The 14,850-nt window shown below is 42.0% G+C and overlaps 1 protein-coding gene across 13 annotated transcripts in view; it reads left to right on the forward strand.

The window, feature by feature from the left end:
- Positions 1–14,850, forward strand: part of SRCIN1 (SRC kinase signaling inhibitor 1) — a 712,759-nt gene that overhangs the window by 163,682 nt on the left and 534,227 nt on the right. Inside the window, exon 1 of one of the 13 annotated variants that reach the window (XM_089690018.1) lies at positions 6,598–7,225. The exons of the other annotated variants lie outside the window; for them this stretch is intronic. The gene's annotated coding sequence lies outside the window, so the exon portion shown is untranslated. Of the gene's footprint in view, positions 1–6,597; positions 7,226–14,850 lie in introns of those variants that run through there. 13 annotated transcript variants of the gene reach the window in all.

A 14,850-nucleotide genomic window follows, 5' to 3' on the forward strand; every position in this document is an offset into this window, starting at 1 on the left:
GAGGTATGTAGCTCTTAAAAATGCATAAGCAAAATGTTGGCAAAATCCTTAATTTAATTTGGAAATACCTTAGCCATGTTTTTGTATCGGAAACAATATTTTGGTGTAAACCCATCTTATGGACCTAGTTCATGCATTTTGCTGCATAAAAATGCATGTTAAGTGGAAATCTTATTTTTCCCCTTAGGACTGCTTCACATCTCTGTACTGCAGTTTAATGTGAAAGGGAAAGGGAAGCTATATACTGTAGGATCTATTCACACCTATACGTGTGCATTACCGCGTGGGCTGCAATGCATGTGGAATATTGTGATTACAGCCTCAAATTTGGGATTTCCCCTTATTTTCCATACTAAATTTCACCTGCAAATCAGTCCCAATAAAACAGAGACTGCAGGGAAGCGGACCTGAATACTTTGTATTTCTGCTGCAGGCTTAAATACATTTTCAAAGCTTAAGAAAAAGAAATCTTTGTCAAAGTGATGCACTAAACGATAAATTGCTTTGTTGGATATTGTACGCTTACATTGTTTTCTGTGTATTATTGATCAGTAGCAGATCTCCAGTTTAGCTAAGCAATGTGAATATTCCTCCTCCATTTTCTAAAAGCACAACATCCTAACCAGAAAGCCTGTGCGACAACACAAGGGATGACACCCACATGACATGTTTCCCACAATCCACAGCATAGAGAACATATTGTACTCGATGACACATCTCTGAGCTTCACAAATGTTATGCAGAGAGAATTTTGTCATGTTATAATTATGTTTCAAAAATTATACTTAGCCCTAACACTTAGCCCAACACCTAATTGACTTTTCTGGCTTCTTTGTGGACAGGAAAATGGGCTTTATGTATAATGCTGAAATTATATGAAAACCTTTAGCCCTCAAATTGACAATGCTTGCATTTAGCTGTCTCCAGCACAGTATGTAGGCCAATGTACTGGGATTAGGGCGGGAAGGGGAGAAGAAAGAATATAGATTTCACTACCCTCTGTGCTTGTTAAAAGAAATAATATTATATCCCACATCCATTCCTCAAGAATCAGTAATAATAATTATAATCACTATAAAAATACTTCTGTCCCAACTGCAGACATAGCCACACATCTTGCCAAGGGGAAATGTGTTCTCAAGTGGTCTTAAGCTTATGACCACAATCCTTAAAGTAGTCGTACACTTCAGACATGAAATATGAACAAAGCATACCCTTCTATAGTGTGTATCCAGATCACTAAGTGTAATTTTTGTCTGCTGCTTCTTTCCTCTGCTATCAGTATGAGTCACTTCTGACAAGTTTTCCTGACACCAAGAAAAACTGGTGACGGGGAGGGATCTCCAGCAGATTGACAGCCTCAGCTCTGTTCCTGTGTGCTTTGTGGAGGGGGGTGTGCCCCTTCCCTCCAATCAGCTCTCAGAACTCTCCTCACTGAGCTCTGCAGTGTGTAATTTCAGCTCTCCACCCCTTTTTTCTGAACCCTTAGACAAGCTTTATAAATTCTGGACTTTGAACAGATGTAGAGAAGAGAGGACTGCACATAAACAGGTACAACATATGTAGGAGGATTTGTTTAATCTCTGTGTATCACCTGAGGCCAGTCACTTTACTGGGAATATGTAAGGGTTTACAACATCTTTAAAACTAGTATTCACATTTTTGACAGTTGCTTGCAAGCTAAACCCCTTCCCGCCCAGCCCGAGTGTCCCTTTAATAGAATCTGTATGTGGGAAGGATCATGTGATCATGTGCCTGCCACAGTGGTCACATGATCGGTAGCCGGTCCCTGCGACTATCGATCATTTGTGTGGACTGAGAGCTGCCTTTGACTGCTGGGAGTGCATAGTCAGCACACACTCATTACAGAAACATTGGCCACCCTGTGACACATATGTGCACTGTGTGGGTGGTAAAGTCCACCTTTTTGCCACTGCACGTCTGTTATATGGGTAGCAAAATGTTAAATACATACTGTTTTCTAATATCTACTGGAGACTCTAGTGACATGAGTTAGTTGGTTTCAGCACATGTAACTTGTCACTTACCTTTTTGGGTCAGAGACTGAGATCCTACAGCACTGATTCTGGCACAAACAGGCTTGATGGAGCAATGCCAGGAAAAAGTCATCCAGTGTTCAGGGCAAAGCCAAGCTGTGCCCTCCTTTCCCATCGCCCTGAACCAGTGCATGAGTCAGGAATGCATGGAGAGAAGTTAAATCAGAAGTTAAATCAGCTCTATTAAAAAAAATAAACTACCATCAACCTGTAAAAGAAACACTGTAATACTCTACTAATTCTCAGGGCTCTTCAAGAACACAAAGATTTAACAGAGCACCTACTGCAAAGGTGCGTATTGCAATGTTTAAAGATTGGTGCCAGTTTTTTACATTAATATACTGAAAAAGGCTGCTCTAATCATACAGATTAGGTTAAAATGTTAATAAACCCAGGACCCTGCATTCACTATATCTGGTCTCCCACAGTACACACAACATGGAAATGCAATTATTTTAGTAAATATAAACTGCTAAATACTGTACTTTTTCTCATCAGCAGTCTTGTGACTTCTATCAGTGTCCAGCAGAGCAATGGTTAAAGATTGTAGGAGTTTTCATTCTCCCCTGATTGCCCTATAAGACTGCAGGACACTTGACCCTCTGTCTGGACAGTACTGATTGGCCCTGTGCTAATCACATGCATTCTCCCAAGAAAAAAAACTCTCTAGGAATACACACCAAACTGAGCATGTGCAGCTTGCCCCCCAAGGCTCTGTTCTATCATTCTATCAGCAGATGGATTATGGAAAGTAAAAGAAGGGGAGGATCAGAGAAGACAGGATCAAACATCCTTTTTACACAATGCAGAGGAATAACCCCTTAGGTTTCACAGTGAGTATAACAAACATGATTTACTGCATATACAGACTGATTTTACTGTTGTGGGTTTAGTAACACTTTAGGTTCAGTTTTGTCATGCTTCAGGATTAGGATAAAGCAGTTGTAAACCCACATGCACCTGTGTTTAAATCTGTGTAAAAAATGACCATAGGCTAAAAGCAGTAAGCACTGAATAATAAAAAAAATGCTCCTAAATACCCTTTTTGCCTCTCTCTTCCAAAAGTCACATGACCATCTTACTAATTCTCTGCATTTCTTGGCCCTATTAATGGCCAGGCCACAGCATATCACTCGAACATTGCCAGTAAACGCTCCTCCCCTCTGCCCTGCAGTCAATGGAAATGCTAGCGAGGCTCTTTTGAGCAGCCACTGTCAATCAGTGCTTTTATGCACTCCTTTAGGCTTCTAGCCAGGGGCGTATTTGCCGTGAGGCAAACAAAGTGTTTGCCTTGGGTGGCATTTTTGGGAGGGAGGGCAGTCCATAAATTCATTCCAACATGATAATCTTCTATTTACTTCCCAAAACCGAAATCACCACGTGTTCAAGAAAAAACGTTCCCCTTCTGGGTATACACTCACTAAATTTCCATGCCTCTCACTCCCGTGGTCTGCATATATCACTTTGAAAAGCTCAAAGTGGGAAGGGAATGTGACAATATCAGCATATCCACAATCCCCCTAGCTCCTCTCCCCTAGATGCAATGGACATGAAAAAGTAAAAGGTAAAAACTCCAATGGTGCAGTACAAATTACACCTTTTATTAAATGAATGCAGACAAGATAACTGATAAAAACACATTTGTAGATAATATGTGTGTGTCAGGGAACGAGAAGACTAGGATCCCGACAAGGCATACAGGCAGGCGGGCACTAGGACCCAGGCGCGCCTGTCACCAACGACGGCGCAGGGCAGGCACTAGGACCCAGGAGCGCCTGTCGGCGCCGGGCGGGCTATTTAAACTGGCCATTGCAATGTCCAAGTTGCCATATGGTCTTTATCCTCTGCTTGTGTCCTGATCCTGTGTGTGTACCTTTGTCGCCGAACCCAGCCTGCTCCTGATTACTGCTGACCGTCTCCTGCCCTGACCCCTGGCTTTTCTCTGGACCACTCTTCTGCCTGCTCCTGATCGTCTGACCTCCTGTTGCTGAACTTGGCCTGTGACCCGACTATCCTTTGTCTGCTGCTCTGATTCCGCTCTGCCTCCACAGTTACCGACCCGGCCTGTCTGACTCCGCTACTTGCTTCACGGTGTGTCCGCATCCATCCATCCTGCACGGATCTATCCTTTTACCGCTCAGGTCTTCCCTGCCTCTTCACGTCAGGCTCTTACCCAGCTATGTTCCACTAGCGGCCCTCTCTACTACAGTTTGGGTGTACCCGGGGGCCGCGACCTGGTATCAGCCTGCTCCAAGTCCATCCCCACCATCAGGGGCTCTGGTGAACAAGCAAACTGGGGCTTAGATTCCACGCCCTAGGGAATCCCAGACTGTGGATCCATAGAGCTACCGTTAGATCGTGACAGTGTGGTAGTGTGATGGATTGCAAGCAGTGCTCTCACCACCACCAGATTCTTCCAGAAGCGCATTTGTGAGGTCAGGCACTGATGTTGGACAAGAAGGCCTGGCTCGCAGTCTCCACTCTAATTCATCCCAAAAGTGCTCTATTGGGTTGAGGTCAGGACTCTGTGCAGGCCAGTCAAGTTCCTCCACCCCAAACTCGCTCATCCATGTTTTTATAGACCTTGCTTTGTGTACTGGTGCACAGTCATGTTGGAACAGAAAGGGGCCATCCCCAAACTGTTCCCACAAAGTTGGGAGCAGGAAATTGTCCAAAATGTCTTGGAATGCTGACGCCTTAAGAGTTCCCTTTACTGGAACTAAGGGGCCAAGCCCAACCCCTGAAAAACAACCTCACACCATAATCCCCCCTCCACCAAACTTTACACTTGGCACAATGCAGTCAGGCAAGTGTCGTTCTCCTGGCAACCGCCAAACCTAGACATGTCCATTGGATTGCCAGACAGAGAAGCGTGATTTGTCACTCCAGAGAACACATCTGCACTGCTCTAGAGTCCAGTGGTGGCGTGCTTTACACCACTGCATCCAACGCTTTGCATTTCACTTGGTGATGTAAGGCTTGGATGCAGTGGCTCGGCCATGGAAACCCATTCCATGAAGGTCTCTACACATTGTTGTTGTACTAATCTGAAGGCCACATGAAATTTGGAGGTCTTTAGCTATTGACACTAAAGACAGTTGGTGACTTCTGCGAACTGTGTGCTTCAGCTGATCTCAATATGTCATTTTATGTGGCCTACCGCTTTGTGTTGTTCCCAGTTGCTTCCACTTTGTTATAATACCAATAACAGCTGACCATAGAATGTTTAGTAGCAAGGAAATTTCATGGAAGGACTTATTGCACAGGTGCCAGCCTATCACAGAACCATGCTTGAATTCACTGAGCTCCTGAGAGTGACTCATTCTTTCACAAATGTTTGTAGAAGCAGTCTGCATGCCTAGGTGCTTGATTTTATACACCTATGGCCATGGAGGTGATTGGAACACCCGAATCCAGTAATTTGGAGGGGTGTTTTTGGCAAAACAGTATATATTTGAAATTAAATATTTATTATTTTTGGCAATAACGTGGTGTGGATGGATTTCTGACAGTCACAGGCTGTGTGACACTTCTCCATCCTGTGTCCTAGAACAACAGGAAAGTAAAGCCTCCATCAATCAAGATGTAATATCCCAACCCCATTGTGTTTAGCTGGTTAGTGGGCATGGAGGAGGAGAGAGGGAGTGGGCTGTCATTTACCATTGTGTATACACCCTTATGAGTGACTCTATAGTCACATGGACTGCTCAGATGTTTTAAGGAGTAAATGCTGAGCATAGAAACTCACTGAAAACTGGGCATGTGCAGTAGCTGCCAACACTGCTCTTCAAAATCTCCAACTGCATTGGGGACATGGACAGGAGGGGTAGATAGAGAACAGTAGGATCAACCAGGTTTCTTGCAGAATACAGAAAACAAACCCCATTTATTGATAGATTTGATGTGGGTTTAATGACACTAAAAACATTTGCTTTTATATTCGATTTTGGACTAAATAGACTTTCCAGCTTAAAAACCACATTCACTGTTAGAAATTTGTTCCTTCGAGAAACATTTTCCATCCTGCTCTATCAAACTTTCTCATCACTGCAGTTGAAAACAAAATAGAAAATTGAACTAATGGCTCCAAAAAAAAAATTAAAATACATTTCTACTGGTGCTTGGCCGTCACAAAATGCGGAAAACTGTGGATTTGATTTCAGTAACGACTTAATGATCAAATGTTCTTAAAATTACACATTTTTAATAAAATACTACTAATGTATGGACAATTTAATAGATTTGTCAATCCTTTCCTGCATAGTGCAGTGGTATAACAATATAGTAGCAATAGGGAGCCTCCTGTATTCTATGTATAAATTGGTCAGCATGGAGCGCTCCTTTTAGTGATTTCTTTTTCCTTGCTTGATGGATGCACTTGCTGTAAGATAAAGTCAGTGTACTCCCGATGCTTTGAACTGTTAAATCGCACATAGCAGTTGCAGCCCCCATGGAAAGAGGGAGGATGAGCACAGTGCAGTGTGAAAGAGGTACTTGCTTGCATCTGTGATTCCTCCATTCTCCTCAGGCAATGTGTGCATACGAGTGTGTGTGTGCATGGACTCTGTTCAGCTCCTGATGAATAGCAGAGTGGATTCAGGCTTTGCTGCTGCACTGTATTATTTCACATTCTAGCTGGGAGCTGTTTCTCTCTCCATTCATTCCCGGTTCATTTTGCACAGAGAATTATTACTAATACAATATTATTCCTTCCTTGGGTTGGCTTTCATCTCTTTTTTTACGCTCTGCTTACATTTTCCTTGTTCATGGTCCATCAGGGTCTGGCTGACTCCTAAAGATTTACGCAACTGCAGCAGCGCCTTGAAGGTTCCGTCGGTTTTTGGTTAGCATCGGAGAGACTGTGTCCTCACTTCGGCAGGACAGATGCTAAAATTGGAAGGAGATGGAGAAGATTAGCATTGGAAAGACCCTGTGAACCTTTGTACATTGTCCTGTCTTTTCTTTCCCACCACCTTTTTATCAAGTGACCTTAATATAAAAAGGACTTACTGGGCTAAAACCTGAATTTTATTTTTTATTAAGCAAAGTACACATCCTGCGTTTCGGCTCATGTGCTATGCAGAAATGGGGTAGAAAAGTGATGAAAATTGTATGATATATTTGGATAATTGTGCACTTCATTCCATGTTACCAACTATCTGCCACAGGTAAGGCTCAACGTTGTGTGTGAAGGCTTTTAATGACTTGGCTTAGACCAAGTATATGTTCTCACCGTCTCCCCTTTATCTGGACTTTATGTATTATGCAGAAGCTGCCTGCATTCTGTGCTGACACTCTGTGGGATGAATGCAGATGTGTGTTCTGAAAGAATTGCTGTTTTGTTTCTCGCACCGTTTCGGAGCAGAAAATTGCCATTGGCTATGTTTGATAATTGGGGTTTACTTTATCTGGAAAGCCGTCGCCTTGGGAGGATGGCACAAATAGTTCTCCGTGGTATCTTGTACCAGTGGAAATTCAGAATAATACAATGTCGAGATGACTTGTTTTCTTGTTTGTGACCCCGGGAATGGAAGAAGGAAAACGAGTTGGAAGTGGTAGTTGAGAAATAATAGCTTAAAGGTAAAACAAGCCAAGGAAAGACAATGCATAGAAAATAGGGGGCAGGGCAGGTAATTGACTGAAAAATATATCCAACATGACAGGTCACAAGCATTGTAACTGTTAACTAAGGCAGCCTTGTGTGTGCTTGGCTGTTTTAGGATTCTAAAAGGGAAAGTCAATCTGCATGCTTTTTAGTGTGTATAAAGTACCCACCAGGGATAGATGTAGTATTACATATTCTTGGCTCATGCCTAGGGAGTTGCAGTTTAGAAGGCTGTTTATTTGCCTATGTCTTTTAGTTGTCTCTTCACTTCCTTCACTTATAGTCGTCATTCACTTTGGTTTAATATGTAGACATTTATAAATAAATGTATTATTTACCTACCAAGTTCGTATGTTTCTCTTAAGGATTAAGGTTTTTTATCTTAACACATTGCCTTCATTAAGGCAAAAACCCTTCTGTGTTGCAGGATCCCCCCCTCCCTTATACTTACCTGAGCACAATCTTGATCCAGTGCTGTGCCCAAGAGCAGTGGCTCTCACCTGTCTCTCTCACAGGGCAGAATGATAGCAGAGGGAGCCATTGGCTCCCACTGCTGTCAGTCAAATTCTGTGACAAGGGAGCAGGGGCAGGGCACAGGGATGTAGCTTCTCTGTGGCACACTGAGAAGAGGAGGAGCCAGGAGTGTGGGTGGGGGACCCGGGAAGAGGAGGATCAGGGTGATTCTATTTGCACAGAGCAGGTAAGTATAACATGTTTGTTATTAAAGTTTACAATCTTTTTAGGTGATAATAAAGGTAAAGTTTAAACAAAAAAAAATTATATCTACCTGCTCTGTGCAACTGTTTTTCACAGAGCATCCCCGATCCTTCCGCTTCTCAGGTCCCCCACTGACACTCTAGGCTCCTATCCTCTGCTGAGTGCCCCCATAGCAAGTTGCTTGCTATGGGGGAACTTTAGCATGCTTGCTCCCGAGCCCCATTCTGTGTGTTCATCAGCCCCATCCTCTTGCTCCCTCATCACTGGCTGTGATTGACAGCAGTGGGAGCCAATGGGTAGCACTGCTGTGTCTGAGCCAATAAGGAGGGAGAGAGGAGGCAGTGCAGTTGCTCTCCTGCACATTGCTGGATCGAGATCAGGCTCAAGTAAGTATTAGGGGGGAGCTGCATACTGAAGATTTTTTACCTTTATGCAGGGAATTCATGAAGGTAAAAAAACCTTCAGCCTTTACAACCACTTTAAGGTCTATACTGATGGTGGTTATTTTCTAACACTTAGTCCTCATGCACACTCGACGTTTTTACAGTGGCTGTTTTTGGCTTTTGGTGTTTTTTTTGCTACAGCCAGTAAACTCCAAAGCATGTTATCCTATGTGTCCATGCACACATAGGCTTTAATCAGCATTTTTTGGCAGGGGTGTTTCCTGGTTGAAAAAAAAAAAACAGAACTAGTGAGTTTTTTAGCTGTAAAAACTCTCTAGTGCTGAAAAATACAGTAAAACACAGCAAACGTGTGTTTTTTGAGCAAAAATTTTATTTTTTTTTTGTTTGTGTAAAATGCAAATGCAGAAAAACATGGCTAATAGTGGCTAAACGCTAATGCAAAAACGCTAAAAATGCTGGAAAACTCACGATTTTACACAGCTGATGCTACCAGCGTTATTAAAACTCCAGTGTGCATGGAGCCTGTGGTATAATACCAAAAGCAAACATTTATTATATTGTAGCTTACCAATTCTTAGATGTATTGGTGGCATTTGTTTTTGTTTTTTTAGGCTTTCTTTCTTTTATTTTCTGTTGGTGATCCATCCAGTAAGTCTGTTATTATTCAACAGAACAAGCTGTCCTGAAAATGTAGAAGGTACATTTTTGGGGCACACCATTTAACAGAGACAATGATCGGCTTTTATTCATGTGAAACCTTTATCCTAAACAGACGACACATTGTTGCTGTAACAGCATGTGTAACTGTAGCATGAGCTGGAGTTTGGCTACAATTTGTAAGTGTATCTAAATCTGCTAGTACATCTAACATCCTCTGCCCCCAAACTGACAATGCTGCTATCCAAAGGTTTCCCCTGTGCTCCATCATCCAGAGTAGAGGTGCTCTAACACAGGATGTGTGTTACCGGTCAGATCACCAGGTGAAAACAGGGAAGATGCCTAAAAAGGGAAAACTAGTGCAGCCACCACATCTGAGGATTGGTAAGATGCAATATATAACATTTTTGGTTTGAAGTTTAACACCACTTCAATAACAAATTATCATAATGCCAATATCAAGAATCAAATAGTCCTGTAGAAGAGATGGAGTTGGGCTTTAAGATACTTTTTATTATTTATTTTTTATTATTTTTTTTGTTTTCTGTAAAACATAAGAAAACACATAATGACTTCAGAGGTGCAAACAGTTCCATAGTGACCTCCAATCTGACCAAAGGCCATCAGTAGGTGAATCCATTGTTTTGGTATTCATCAAGAAAAAAACCCATAGATTCATAAGGGATTGGGTGCTGGAAGGTTAATGTACACGTGTGGAATTGGTAAGGTGGAGCTTAACTTAAAAGTGAAAGTTTCACCTATCTTTATCCCCTCATACCATTATTGTTGCCTTTTGTTTTCTGGAAGTGGGTACCATTTTCTGAAAAACAAATGTAGTTAGCTAAAAAAATACATAAATAATTGTATTACTGCACATTACTTTCTTGGTGTGTTTCTGTCCTTATTATTATGGGAATACACTCTCTGCTCTATGTTTGCAGTTTTTAGGTAGCTACAACCAAGAACAAGGGGGGAGCAGAAGGGGCCTATGCCCTGGGCACAATGGTATTAAGTAAAGTAGGGGGTACCCTGGGAGCTTGTGGAGACTCCATTTTCCAGCTGCCCGATTGGAGTGAAGGCAGTTCCACTCCTGTCAGAAAGAAAAGGGGCTTCAATAGCTGCTGCAGGGAGCTTCCTGATCTCTTCTCCCCTCAATAGTAGCTACTATGGGCAGAGAGGAAGGTTCCCGCTGAGAACACATCTTCTTCTCAATACAGGTGCCTCTCGCATGGATACAATTGCTCTGCCTCCTGCATGCCTCACTGTAAACCCCCCTCACCCCAGCCTGCCCCTTTCAGTGTCCTGCCTCCTTTCACTGGTGCAGCATTTGAACCTGGGCAGGAGAGAAGGCTGCTGCCCTCTAGGTCGGACCAAGAGACAGCCAACCAGCTAAGCTTTCTCTACCAGTGGCAGGCTACAGGGAGTTAATGTTGTAGGTAATCTGTCAAAATTTTGGGGCAGGGTCGGACTGACCATTTAGAAACTCGGGCACTGCCCGAGGGCCCGGGGTCAGTATGGGGCCCCATGAGATGCCCCTGGTACCTTTTTCATAAGCTTTTTTGAGTTTGGGCAAGGACACAGGGGCCCCATGATCCCCTATTGCCCAGGGGCCCCATGATTTATCAGTCCACCCCTGCTTTGGGGGGAACCAGCAGACAAGGCTAATGGAGGCATACTATATAGGAATGGGCTTGTTGAGTTGCACCTTGGAGCCATCCCCCCTCCCGCACCAACCTCCTAGCTCCCCTTCCTTTCTTTTCCCACTAATTCAAATGCCATGTTAGTTCACCTCAAACTACACCAATGAAGCAGCAGCAGTTTCCCAACCAACATGATGCAGCACCATTTTTGTTTTTTTGGGGACACCACTGATGCAGGGACATTTTTTTCCTTACAGTGAAACCTCGACACAGGAGCATTTTGTTCTTCCAGTGACATCATCACACTTTACAGGGTACCATGGAGACATTTTTGCACACATGCATGCTCCCCGCTGAACTACACAGGAGTCTCTTTGCATCCACAAAAGCAGATAGTCCCAGAAGTAAACCACTTCCCCGATCCCTTCTCCATGCTAGGGATTGCAGCAAGTGAAGCCTGCACCTTCCAACTAGTGCAGTGATGTGCTCAGGTGGGAGCTCCCCTACCCTGAAGTTTGGGGGAGCAGCGCTGTCTGACCTGGAGCAAGCAGCAGTGAAGAGTAGACCATGCAAATTGTTTTGCACAGATATAAAATGTGTACCGGGAAATGTTTAATTATGATTAAATATGATTCTCATCTCCACTACAGCGATGCAATGTCCAGGAATTCCCTGCCAACTGCTGACATCTTCTTTCTAGCCTTTTTTCTGGGTTCTAATCTTTGGCCGTTTTGATTAGCTGGGCTGAGATTATGTGTCCCTGTACTACTAATAATGAACTTCTCTTATTTGCTCTCTTTTGGTTTGTAAATATACTATTGGAAGCATTTTGTTATATATGTTTAAGAAGTGCAAAAACAAAGTTGGTCTTCAGAAATTCAGAAACGTCCTGTGTCCTCTACACATTTTCCGTGCTATCACAATGAGTCTATTTAACCTCTCCTGGTTGTTATTTTAGACTACAGAATGATTAGCCTTTACTGGATGTTATAAAGATTTGGGCAGTGCAGGATTAAAATCTGCGGATTCCCCCAGGCAGTCAAAACCTTGGGGCTCCCCCTGCAAGTTTCTGGAGGTTTCTCATGCGCACTCTAGTGGGATAACTTTGAACTAGGTAGTGTGCATGTCAGCCACTAGATGGAGATGGCATCACTACTGTACACCACACCTACCTGACAGCTGTAATGTGAACCTAAGGTCTACTTTAGATTGTTGATGAGTATAACACAAACATAAGAAGGAGGCCCCCCAGCCTAGGGCATTACTGCAAAACTCTTCATTTCATTAAAAAACTAGAATTCATTATACTCACAAAAGGAGAAATAACACAGGCCTTTACAAGACACCACCAGCTGCATGTCCATCAGATTGGGCACAGCTAACGCTTTTCAAGGACCAGGTTCTCTTACTCATAGCTCAGAGGAAGTATGGCTCTCGAAACGCGTTAGTTGTGCCCAATGGATACATTAGTGGTTCAAGTTGGTGGAGACCTACAGTGGACAATGTTGTCTTCTCATATATGATATATGTGTATACATCATATATGTGGTGGTTCAAGGTGGAATATCTGTCCAATTTGGGCTCCATGCAGATTGGACTGTCAGGAAGGTTGCCATACCTGTAGCGCAGACTTTCTGCACATTTTGTCTTCTTGGGTATATTACATGAATACAGTATTTTCTATAAAGTTTTCATTTCTTTGAGTTGCAATCATTGTTTCTATCTTTTGAAAAACAATTTGTAGTTTTCTTTCAAGATCAAGTAACATTATTTTAATGTGTTGTTGCGGGCCCTTAAATGGTATGGGTCCATAGGCCGGTGCCTACCCTGCCTATTTGGTAATCCGACACTGGATCTGAGAGTAGTTAAACTGTTTAACCACTTCAATACCGGGCACTTTTACCCCCTTCCGCCCAGGCCAATTTTCAGGTTTCAGCGCTGTCAAACTTTGAATGACAATTGCGCGGTCATGCAACACTGTACCCAAACTAAAATGTTATCATTTTGTTCACAGAAATAGAGCTTTCTTTTGGTGGTATTTAATCACCACTGGGGTTTTTATTTTTTGCTAAATTAACAAAAATTTTGAAAAAAAAACACGTTTATTTGTTTCTGCTATAAAAGTTTGCAAATAATTGTTCTTCATAAATTTAGGCCAAGATGTATTCTGCTACATTTCTTTGGTGAAAATAATCCAAATCAGTATTTATTATTTAGTCTGTAGGAAAGTTATAGAGTTCACAAACTATGGCATATATCTGAAAATTGATCAATCCTGAAGTACTGACAGCCAATCTAATTTCTTGAGGCCCAAAAATATTAGAACAGTACAGATATCCCCCAAATGACCCCTTTTTGGAAAGTAGACAGTCCGACGTATTTCATAAGGGGCATGGCGAGTTTTTTGAAGTTGTAAAATGTTTCGGAAAATTAAATAAAAAAAATTATTTTCACATTTATTTTTTTTTTACATACTGTCACCAGTGCAGTACAGTGCTATCATATAACTGGTGTGGCATTGATCAGGAACACTGACTGGTGAGAGTCCGAAAAAAAAAAATGTATAATTTTTTTTTTTAACTATTTGCCGCCCACCCTATGGCCGAATGGCGACCGACAAATGTCATCAGCGTTCCGGGTGGATGCCATATGGCGTCCTCCCGCATATGCGCAGATTGCGCTCCTGCAGAGCCGCGCAGCGGTGCGATCTGTCACCGGCCGTGTACCTCGGACACGGCCGATGACAGATCTGAGTACCGGCCCCCGTTGCCGGTACCATGTGACCTGCTGTGACCAATCACAGCAGGTCACATGACAGTTGTATACAATGCATGGCTTCATTCATGCCATCCATTTTATTCTAGTGTCTAGCTGTGAATGGTCACAGCTAATCACATGCACATGTCATCTGATGAGCTGTGGCCAAATCACAGCTAAGCACAAAAAAAAACAAAACCCCTGAATGAATCAATGTCATTCAGGTAAATGCTTGCTTATAGCAAAGTAATTCTTTGCTATAAGCAAATTGTGTAAAAAAAAAAAAAAAAAAAAAAATACTGATCACTTCCCCAAAGTAGTACAATGTTACTATGGTAACATTGTACTACTTTGGTCATAGTGAAATATGAAAAAAAAATCTTAAAAAAAGAAAAAAAAATTTAATAAAAAATAAAAAAAAAAATATATATATATATTTTTTTTTTTCATACTGTCACCAGTCAGTGTCCCTGATCACCGCCATGCCAGTTATATGATGATGCTGTACTGCACTGGTGACAATATGTAAAAAAAAAAATAGTGAAACTAATTTTTTTAATTTTTTCATTTTCCGAAAAATTATGACAAAAAAAATACAACTTCAAAAAACTCGCCATGCCTCTTATGAAGTACGTCGGACTGTCTACTTTGCAAAAAGGGGTCATTTGGGGGATATCTGTACTATTCTGACATTCTTGGACCTCAAGAAATTAGATTAGCTGTCAGTACTTCAGGATTGATCAATATTCAGATCTATACCATAGTTTATGAACTCTATAACCTTCCTACAAACTAAAAAATACATCCTAATTTGGGTTATTTTCACCAAAGACATGTAGCAGAATACATCTCGGCCTAAATTTATGAAGAACAATTATTTATTTGCAAACTTTTATAACAGAAACGAAGAAAAACATGTTTTTTTTCAAAATGTTTGGTCTTTTTTTGTTAATTTAGCAAAAAATAAAAACCCCAGGGATGATTAAATACTGCCAAAAGAAAGCTCTAGTTGT

This window comes from Staurois parvus, unplaced genomic scaffold (assembly GCF_062004578.1).
Source record: "Staurois parvus isolate SC_StPar_1 unplaced genomic scaffold, SC_StPar_1.0 ptg000511l, whole genome shotgun sequence".
NCBI lineage: Eukaryota > Metazoa > Chordata > Amphibia > Anura > Ranidae > Staurois > Staurois parvus.